Source organism: Hyperoodon ampullatus (assembly GCF_949752795.1).
Source record: "Hyperoodon ampullatus genome assembly, chromosome: 1".
Lineage (NCBI taxonomy): Eukaryota > Metazoa > Chordata > Mammalia > Artiodactyla > Ziphiidae > Hyperoodon > Hyperoodon ampullatus.
In genome coordinates, this window is record NC_136914.1 from 175,057,268 (window position 1) to 175,069,112 (window position 11,845).

The window sequence follows — 11,845 nt, forward strand, 5'->3', positions numbered from 1 at the left end:
GTTATATGTACATATGTAATTAAATAGGGCTTAATGACTGCTATGAATTAGAATCACCTGATGCTTAAAGGATACAGCTGCCTGGACCCCGTTCCAGATAAACTAAATTGGAATCTGTGGGCAGTTGGGCCTGGGGTGCTGTGTGTAGTTTTGAGGCACACACCACCCCCAGTGCAGAATCATTACCCTAGAGCAGGTGTTAGCAACCTTGACTGCACATTAAAATCACTTGGTTAAGCTTCAGAAAATAACCCATGCCCAGGTCTCACCCCAATCAATTCATTCAGAATCTTTGGAAGTTAGAGAGTATTAAAACAACAACAACAAACCTTCTGGCCAATTCTAACATGCTGCTGCCCTTAAGGGATACTTTGTAGGGCTACAAAGATAATGAAACCACCTCCTTGCCCTCTGAGTTTACACTCTAAAAGAGAAGGTGTGAATCAATGCAATGTAGTGTGTCCCTCATAGAAACATTAAAAGTAAAAAGTGGAGGAAAATTAGAAGTGAGAGAGATTAATTCTGTCAATGAGGGGTGGCATAGGGTGACCAACCTGTCCCAGCTTGCTTGGAATCCTCCTGGTTTTAGCACTGAAATTCAGAGTCTCTACAAACCTCTTAGTCCCATGCAAACTGGGACGGTTTGTCTCCCTATGTGGTAGTAGAAGTTGCAGATGAGAGATTTGAATGGTAAAATGAGCCATGTGCCAAGTGGGCCTTATGGAGGTACAGGTAGGGGTGGGGAGTCAGTGGCAGGCTGTGAGGACAACGTGCAAAAAGGACAGCATGGGTTGAGGGCTTGGGTGCATCAGGAGTTTAGTTTCATTGGTAGAAATGTATGAAGGGATTATTCAAGATGAGTCTGATGAGGCAGTTCAAAATCATCGAGGGTCGCCTTATGTGCCCAGAAGTTTTGCATTTTACCCCAAGGCATTGAGGAGGTTGTTGATAATGTTGAAGCAATTGGTGGGGGAATGTAGTTGTAGTTTTTGACTTTTGATTTTCATCTTAGAAAGATCCCTGGATGAAGGTTTGGTGTCACGTGCTTATTTCCATAGAACACTGCTGACTCATTGGGGGACTAACTCCTTTAACCTCTCTCAACATGCAGATTCATTAGGAAAATGCAGGGGTCACAGTGGCACAAGGCAAACTTCAGATGAAAGCGTTTTCATTACTTCTATGGATTCTTCAGATGAAACAGCCTAGAAGTTGCCACGTATTCAGACACTGAATCCATGAGTTGGGTCTTAGCCCATCTTGGCTTAGCCACATGCCCTAATATGTTCATCAACTTGAGTCTTGATGTAGCAGCTCTGAAGAACAGAGCTTGTCCCCTAACACAGATGGTGCTGGGAAGATTAATGAAGGTTAGCTTCAAAGGGTTTTGTACTCTTGGAGGAAATTTCCTACATAGATGTTTCTTCTATAGTACAAATAATAGTATAATTGAAGCAAAATAAAACATAACCAATTTTCTCAAGTCAATTATTTCCTTGCTGGGAAAGACCACGTGAATAATAATCCAATTTTAATACCTGAAGCATTGTAATATAACATTAATGTTTGGTGGATGATACATTTTGATGTCGCTATTTTACCAGTTTCTCTGCTTCTTCTCCATGCACTGGCCCATTTAATGGAATGGGTATTGAATACACTCCTTGTTGACTGTCAGCCATATCTCTTAGCTATGTTACTTTCCCTTCATTTAAAACAAAATAAATAAACAAACAACATATCATGCCCTTAGTTAACAACAATATCACAAATAACATAAACAGCAATAATAAAAATAAGTAAATAAATAAATACAAAGTTAAACATTAATCCTTGAAGGAGATACAGCTACATAATATAAATTATTTGGAATGCTTCTGTATGAGAGATTTGTTTCTTTTCCCCATTTACTTATTTATTCAATCACTTATTTATATCAGAATGGTCACATGGATATTTATTTTTCATTATTTTAGTCACATGAACCAGGAATCATGAGCTCTATAGCCAGGTGAGGCTAGTGGCTATCATATTGGACAGAACAGTCACAGAGTCATTCCATGACTGCAGAAAATTCTACTGGGCAGCACCTGCTAGAGTATCAGCATCCTGGGAAACAAACAGCATCCCTCATGCCCAAGTTGGAAGGCACTTGTGCAGGAGATCAGCTTCTATGTCCTACCTCCTTCCCTCATCCCAGGTGAAGCTGTTGTTTCTTCTTAGTATAACTGGACACCTCCCGAGGGAAATGTAGCTCTTACCAATAATTGCCATGGTATCCCAGGGATGCCCAAATAATGCCTTCCTGTATAAGCAAGAAAAGCAACCCATGAGCCCAAGTTTCGCTCTATCTTTTCCTTCAGCAGCAACTTAGAGTGGATGCGTTCTGCTTTTTGTTCTTGTCTCAGAATTCTTTCTTGTTAGTCTTGTAATATGGAAGCTTATCCAATTTACATCTGCCCTTCAAGGGCTTATATTTGGTTGAGTATTCTTTTTTTAATCTCTAATGTGATCTGGGACTAATGTCAGATCATTTTTTCACAGCTCCAGTATATATCTCTTGTAAATGCACATCACCCACATCTGAAGACTGAAACAAGGGGGCACGATGTTGGATAATGCAGCCAAAGTTGCTTGTGCAGTTGTTAAGAGTACAGAGCTATCCTTTAAGAAGAATCTCAGTTTCTGAGTCAGAGCTTGTGTATACTTGGGGCTTATTCAGATAGTCAATGGAATTCTGAAATGCTCTCTGAATTTCTCAATGAAAGCCTCTCTCCACAGAGCTTCTCTTTACAGGAGGGCAGAGGGGTATGAGTAGAGGGAGGAAAAACCTTATGTGGTGTGTGTGTGTGTGTGTGTGTGTGTGTGTGTGTGTGTGTGTGTGTGTGCCTGAGCACATATCCAGGATCCAGGAAACAGACAGGGGGCAAGAAACCACGTGCCTCACTCTCTTTTGCTGTTGTTATTGTTTTGCTTTTCACATTTCCTTTTAAGCAACTTTGTGGCCAGAATGCTGTATGCTCACGTTGGGCCTAGTTAGCACAGCGGAGAGTGGTCAGTATTGTAAAGACCTTTCCTGTTATGAGAAGTAGGAGGAGTGAATATGATGGATAAACTTGAATGCTAGTGAAATGCCCTTGGAGGCTGAAAATGTTCAAGCCAGCTAGCTTACTGCACCTATCTTTAGGGCTTAGTAGAGCTATGCAGATTTCCCTGACATGACAGTCAAATACAAAGTGATTAGAAGCAGAGGAGAAACAATGACAACCAAAAAGATGAATTGCCTCAAGGAACTTAAATAGAACAATAAAGAAAGTCTCAAATATCGTATCATAGACCTTGGTTTCTGAATGCCCTTAAAGCGTCAGTTACCTGAGATGAGAGACTGAAACCCAGGAGTTTCTTATTAACAACTTAAAGCAAAGCTCAGACCCCTTTATAAATCTTCAATTCATTCAGGGCTTTCACTCTGAGATGGAGTGCTGTGTGATTCTTTCCCCTGCTGGTACTGAAGAAGACCTGATTTGGAAACACCACAATAAAACTAACTCAAATTCCCAAAGCAGAAAATGCAGAAGCAGACATTAGTTCTTCTTCAATATAGTGGAGATTTTCTATAAATTTAACTTCTGATTAGAAAACTTCTTACATTGGAAAATTTCAGCAATGAACTTTCAGTAATAAGCCAAATGCAGGTCTGCTTGAGGTCGAATGAAATTTAGATGAAAAGTCTGGGATTATCAAAAAGAATGAGGGAACTTCAAGTTTCTGTACATTCAAGGTCAACGGGTTGGATTCTTTCATTTTTGATTTTTATGGCAGCACATAATTTCTGTTCTTAGTTGGCTCCCTGCTTTTTTTTAAGCAATAAATTTTGGGTTATGATAGTAAACCTCACTTGTAATGAAGCCTGTATCTCTCCCTATCTGAATATTTCTATAGCACCTATCACTTTAGCATGCCAGAGATCACTTCCTTTTATAGAAAATAACAAAAAAATGTAACATGATCATTTGATTTTCTGGTAATAGTTTATAGGAGGATGTTAATCCAGTCATTTAGCTATTGAGAAACTGAGGCATAAAGAAATAAAGTCAATAGTAAACAAGTCCTATTGAACTCATCCTCCTCTAAAATGGGACGCAATACTCATGAAGCATCAACTTCTATGCGTAGTTTGTCATTTAATTCATAGCACATACTCTTTGTACCCACTGTGGGAAAATCATTCTGGTACTGCCTGTGTTCCTCTCTGTGTTGTTGCCTTGAATTCTGATGTCATTACTATACCTTTCTTATTCACTCTTTTCAATCAGTTTGTGAATTATTTAAGGGCAGAGATAGTGCTTTGAGCTTGTGTGTTTCTCTGTCATAATGCCTAGCATATATACTCGAACACCATTCAATCCAAATGACAGTTGTGACAAGAGGTGCCCACTGGGCCATTGCTGGGGACCTCTAGTTTTTACTCAAGGGCTCTCACTTGTTCTGTGCCTTTATAAAGGAGTGAGTAGAGGCTGAAGGTTTTGGGGGAAACCAGAGAGACTTCTCATTCTACAAGATTTTTCCTGTAGAAAAATTGTGGATGATGTCTACATTGTTCCTCCTGTGGAAGACTTACCTTTTATTCATTCCATATTGAATAAAAGGAAGGACTCTATGGAAGGGATTTATGGCTGAAAGCTTCCTTAATTATAGGCTAGTATAATAAGTCCTTCCACTATCTTAATGATTGGGGAATTAAGAAGCTCCTTAATAGAAATTGACAGGATCCATTGTCATTGCAAAGAAGGTTCTGTTATGGTCTGGAGTACCCTCCCAACCATCCCAGGATTTAGGGTTTCCCAAAGGCTCATTAACATCTCAGACCATAAGGTCTCTGAAGGAAGCAGTAATGGTCCACCTCGTTATGATCTGAGGATAATGACTGCATGACATCCATATCCATTGAGATGATAATAGCCCTGTAAAAACTGTTATGATGTCAGCAGAAGAAAAAAAATCTCATTTACACTTTATAATCTTTGGTTTCTAATATACCACAGTATCTAAATTATACTAGAATTATTTTACAAATCTGGCTTAATAGAGGCAGTGCATATGATACTCTGAAAAAAATCAAAATTCTCTCTTAAAACAGCTGTTATCACCCTTATATCACTGCATAAATGAAGGGGAAGATTACTAATGCTCTCATAGTACTGAAATACTTATGAGTAATGGAATAAAATACAAAGACTTAAATTTCCCTAATTTACATACTCATTTACTCCTGGGAGTGAAAAGCAGTTCTGTTTTTAGAACGTTCCAAAACAGCAGAGAGAAAAGCCCATAGTAGTAATAATCCTAATAGGGGTTATTGTCAACCCATACTGAATACATATTGTGCATTATGTCCTATGATAAGTAATTTTCCTGCAGCATCTCCTTTTAATCCTTGCAAAAGCATCTCTGAGATGGGCACCCCCATTACCCCTACTGTACAGATAAGAATAGAAAAGTGCAGAGTGGTTAAGGATCTTGTCTATGATCATCCAGACGGTCCACAGTCAAGGTGGGATTCAAACTCATTCAGCCAGACTTCAGAGTCATGCCGTGATTACCAGGATTGTGTGTTAGGAAGAGTGGTAAATTTCTAAATCAGGAGAAATGGACTCATGCTTGTCCACTAACTGTGCGACTTAGGACAAATTCTTTCACCCCTCCAGACTTTCGGACTAGTAAATCTTTGGAAGCATTTTTCAACTCCAACATTTTTACTGACAAGGACATCACAATAGCAGAGCTGAAAACAGAATTTTCACATCATTCCCACTATGGCTACCGGTATTTACCAGTAGTGATATCGTTGTTTTCCCATTATAATCCAGTTCAGCTGAACAGTTTTCCCCTTTGGTGCCAAATTGTGGATTTTAACATAACCTAACTGTTTATAGGAAGCATATGAGAAAAGCTATCTTCTGTTACTGTTTAACTTTATAAAGTATACAACACACCAGTTTTTCCATCAATCTCTATTTGACTCTGAACAAGGGAAAAATGGAGATGAATATAAACAGAAATCTATTAGTCAAATGCTAGTATTGCCTGTTTATAGCTCTAAGCATTTTCCGGTGTATAAACATAAGAAAGCAAGTGAACATTTTAAAGAGATTTCTCTTTTGACTTATATTTAATAAAATTAGTAGAAAAAGGGGAATCTTAGAATAAAAAAGCGCTGTAGGGGTTCTTCCAGCCTTAAGCTCAGTTAGCTATTTGTCAGAACTCAATCTGCAATACCCACATCTTTCCACTAGAGGGGTGAATTGTTCCTAATGAATAAGGCCTCTGTTTGGGGAGGGTACAGCCTAGAGCTGATAACTTATTGTACGATAATATTGTGGGCTCTGAAGATACACTTGGAGTGGCTTTTACCATAACATTCCTACTCAGTGAAGCTAGCTAGAGGATAGAGAGTTCTTGAAAAGAGATTTTAAATATCAAGCCTTAATGGACATACAATCTATTTTGATATGAAATTATTTAGGCAATGGATGGAAAAAATTTGACCATTATACCCAAGATGTAGCAAAAGAAGATAATTTGGCTGCATGATGACGTGAAGATGGGGACTTCTGAATATCTGAGGCGAAGTTCACTGAGAACCCCAAAGCATTTACGGCTTCTACAATTGTTTTGCAGCAAAAGAGTCATTACAATTTTTACACAAAACATGATTCATTAGGACAGCAATAGGTCCAGGAATAGAGTCCAAGATACTCTACTTTGTTTTTGAAGGTGAAGGGGATGCATTACTGCAGGGCTTATATCCTCTTTGCTACTGTGCTCACCAGAGACGATGAGCCTCTGACTCCAGCAGGCAAAATGTTGAAGGATAGAAGTGCCATAATCTAAAGGATTGGTTAAAAATGTATATTAGTATATCCTGACAACCACTGTTTAAAAAGTAAAAGCCAAAAGCTATTTTCTAATGTTCTGGCAAAAGCAGAAATGCTTTAAACAAATTTCAAGGTCTTTCCAGTCCAGTGTTGTACTTTGGCTTTATGTGCACAGAATATAGTCATCCTTTTGACATGCTGCTGTTGAAAGAGATGCAAAGATATAAAAATTCATGGAAAGAAGGCAGTTCAAAGGAGACATATTATTAAAAGAAAAAAACAGCAGGTCAAATGTTAGGAGTTTATTCTCTAGTAGTTTCCAAACATCACAAGGTTTTCTAAGGATCCTTTCCCAAGGAAACTTCACATGGAACTTTCCCTCAATACACAGTCCTTTCTGTTTGTGGCATGGGACAGTTTCTGATACATAAAGAAATATTAGCTGGAAGTCGGGATAGCTTTTAAATTTGTGACAAACACATACACACACAGAGCCAGTCCTCATTATTCACAGATTTTGTATTTTTGAACTTGTCAACTTGTTAAAATGTATTTGAAACCTCACAGTCAATACTCATGGTATATTTTGGTCATTCACAAACCTGCACAGAGTGGAGAAAATGTGAGTTGCTGATGTTCTGAGCTAAGTCTAACATGGTGATGCTTTGTTTCCTTGTTTCAACTCTCATACTATAAATAAGCGTCCATTCATGGTCTATTTAGGGCCACGTTCTTCAAATTTTTGTGTGCTTTTTTTGGTGATTTCGCCATTTAAAATCATCCCCAAGCACAGCACTGTCTAGCGTTCATGAGTGCAAGAAGGCCGTGATGTGCCATAGGGAGAAAATACATGTGTCAGGTAAGCTTCGTTCAGGCAGGAGTTGCAGTGCAGCTGGCTGTGAGTTCAGTGTTACTGAATCAACAATATTAGTGGATAAGGTGTTTTTAAACAGAAATACAGATAAAACATGGTAATGCATTTATGGGTTGAAAAAATATTGTGACCAGAGTCTCATAGGAACCTAACTCTGTATTTCTCCTAGGAGCAGTGGTTCATAATCGATTGATTCAGTTTTTGTGAAGATTTTATAGACATAGTGACGTGTGCATAATGAGAACCACCTGCAGAGAGAGAGAGAGGGGGAGAGAGAGGGAGAGAGGGAAGGGAGAGGGAGGGAGAGGGAGAGCAGAGAACAGAGAAAAGAATGAAAAATGTGAGTATTAAAATGGTATTAAAATGTCTTTTGTTTTGGAATATTCATCTCTGCTGACAAAGGCATTTATTTTAATTTTTGCATTAAATCAAATTCAATTGAAGTAGATCAAATACTTCACAACCGTAAGAGAAGAAAAAAACAGCATGCCAGCAAAAGCTGGTTTGAAATCATTAACAGCAATTCAGTGTCTACTTCATAGCTGACTATGAAGGAATTCCCTTAAATATGAGTAGTGAAATATCAGAAGAGAGAAGAAAGAAGCTGAAATACATCAGCAATTATAAAAAATGGAGATGTGGATTCCACATTAAGGATATGTCTGCCAATAACAGAGACTTAGGTTGTAGGCTGACCTGAATTCCATCCCAGCGCTGCCAGTTACTACAGATGTGATCTTGGGTGATTGATATAAAATCTTTAGCCTCAATTTCTTCATATAAAAAATGGAAATAATAATATCCTGCTCAGGTAGTTTCTGTGAAGTTTATGTAATTTATGTAACACACGTAGCACAGTGATTATTTTACCTATGAGCATTGTTTCCCTTTTTTCCTTTTTGCTAATGTAGTGTTTGTTTGTTTTTTCATGTCTCACATTTGAAGGAAAATGAGACCATGATTCAAAACTTTTTATTTAGGATAAGTCATTTATTGTGTCCAGCCTCATCCAGGCCTGCAGCAATTCCCTAAAATTCCTGTGTGGGTCCTTTGTCAGCTCCTGTACCCATTTCCTACAATAGCTATCTGGAACTATCTCCAATTTCCTCATGCTTCTCCCCTACCACTTCCTCTGTTCCTCTTTATAGATAGCCTGGATGCCTACTTCAGAGAAAATAAAGACTTTCAGAATTCCTTCAGCTTCCCTCGCCCCATCTCTTATGACCAAATTATATGCATTCACCCTTATCATTTGTTATATATCTTTTATTAGGTTCTGGCCAATTTGTGGAGTGGTATGCTAACTGCTTCACATATTTATCTTGTTTAATCCACACAACAGCTTTTTGTAGTAGTTATGACCCTTGCTACTCCAAGTGTGCTGAGTTGAGGAAGATTCTAGGCTAAATCAGAGGATGAAGTGAAAGAGATCTGTGATGAATTACTAAGTGTGTTGTGGGCACATGAATAGGTTTTGGTGGTCCTTATGCCACGCAGCTAGTGTCTCAATTCTTGCCAATGTTTCAGTCTCCTAATGGAATTCTTCTCTCTCCGCCTGTCCCTTAAATGTTGGCATTATCCAGTGTCATGCCATACATTTCCCTTTGTGACTACCACTTCAGTTGCATCAATTGACTCAATCACCAATGCCAGACACTTGGGAATCATTCTCAAATTGTAGCTTTCCCATTACCCTGCATAGTCAATCAGTCAAAAAGTCCTGTTGATGTGATGCAGACAATATCTCTGAGATCTGTCCTTTCTCTTCTTTTTCTCTACCATTAACTTTGTTCAGATTCATATCATTTCTTACATGGCTTATTGCCACAGGTTTCTAATGGGTCTTCCAGCTTTTTATCTTGATCCCTGCAATCTACTCTCCCCAGTACTATCAAATGTGAATCTTTCTGAAACAGAAATCTGATATCACTGCTTTGCTTAACTTCCCACAATGCCTCTTTATGACTCTTGCCTAAAGGAGCATCTCCTTGGTTAGCTCATAAAAGTCTTTCTGGTCTGTCCCTTGCCTACCTCTACAGGCTTTCTTCTCATCATTTGTCCATAATTCTCACTCTTTTTTTTTTTTTTTTAGGCACATCTGACCACTTTCAGCTCCTTAAACATGATAACATACTGTCTCTTGCCTCCAAGACTTTGTACTTGTAATTCCTCCTTACTGGAACCCTCCATCTTTTGGCTGTCTAGCTAACCTCTTCATACTTTCAAGAATGAACCTCGGGCTTCCCTGGTGGCGCAGTGGTTGAGAGTCCTCCTGCCGATGCAGGGGACACGGGTTCGTGCCCTGGTCCGGGAAGATCCCACATGCCACGGAGCGGCTGGGTCCGTGAGCCATGGCCGCTGAGCCTGAGCGTCCGGAACCTGTGCTCTGCAACGGGAGAGGCCATAACAGTGAGAGGCCCGGGTACTGCAAAAAATAATTTAAAAAAAAAAAAGAATGCACCTCAAGGGGAATTCCCTGGTGGTCCAGTGGTTAGGACTCTGTGCTTCTACTGCAGGGGGCCCAGGTTCAATCCCTGTTCAGAGAACTAAGATCCTGCAAGCCATGAGGTGTGGCTAAAAAAAAAAAAAAAAAATCTTAAATATCACCTACACCAAGAAATGTTCTTTGAACAAAGCCCCTTACAACGTGTATTAAATATCAATATTTCTAAAAAATCCCACTCTTAACTCTCATGTGTATATATATATATATATATATATATATATACATAATTTTATTGAAGTATAGTTGATTTACAATGTTAACTTTCTCATAGAACTTCACACATTGTTTTGTAATGGTCTATTCACTTGTCTGTCTCAGTCTTTGAGTTCACTCAGAAGCAGATGGTGACACAAGAATTTTAGTACAAATAGTTTATTAGGAAGCTGAGTCCAGGCAACTCTGGTAGGGGAGTGGAGAAGTGAGTCAGGAGAAGGAGGAAAGCCAATAAAGTGTGCATCATCATACAAGTTACCATTTTGGCAACCAGAACATAAATCAGCTGAGGAACTCTGGAAATCAATGTCAAACATATGTCTCAGTTGTTTCAAATGGAGGGTGAGGGAGCTGATTATTTATACACCAATATCCACTCATCACTGTTTTGAGGGGCTATTGCTAATGGTACGAGAGCATTGGTTGACAGGAGATAATTCCAGGGCACCACCAGCCTGCTGTGTACATAAGTCCTTAGCAAAAAGATGAAGATACTGAGTTAGAAGTTAGGCTGGTGTGCACAGAAATATAAGGCCTGAGAGAATATGGACAGAAACTGACAGCCCACGCAACTACTTGTATAATAACCTACTTGAGAACTAGGGCCAGATAACTGAATGTTTAATGTTAAAATATTAACTTCTCCAATGTAACATATGTAGTAAAACTTAAGTAAACATTGCAGTCCAGTTTTGTCTGACTTCAAATTCTGAACTCCTTTGCTCACACCAGACAGCCACCCACCCCAACACAAAATAGGAGAGAGGATGAAAATGAAGAGTGTAAAAAGAAGCTTACTATATAAAACAGGTACACTTGGGTGCTTTAAGGTTTCTAAAATGTGCTTAGAAAATTTCAGTTCAGCTTATTATGTGCAAGGAACTAGGTTCTTTCCTGTGGGATCACAAGGACTAAGAGACGGCCTCATCCTTAAGTATCTCACAACCATTTATGTGTGTTTGTATTTGTATATATGAGTGGGTAAGTGTGTGGGGGGGTGGTATAGTAGGCAGGCAGATATGCCAGTTCAAGAAAATTTTCAAGAAAAAGATGCCCACTCCACCAATCCAATTTTTTTTTTAATCTTTTAATGCTTCACCATGGACATAAACAATTTTCTGGAATGAAATTGCTTATCAGGGATAAACCATAGTATAGTGAAAAGAGCAGTCAATCAGGTATCAAAAGCCATGGATTCTCAGCTTGACTTTGCATCAAGTTGCTGTGTGACTTTAGATTCATACTGATTTTCCTGACCTCAGTCTCCTTATCTGTGGAATGGAGTGGTGGTGAAGGGACTTTATTATTTTAGGAGCTGTAAGGTGACTTCCATATTTATAGCTGCTGTGCCATGCCTGAAAACAAGCTGTAAGC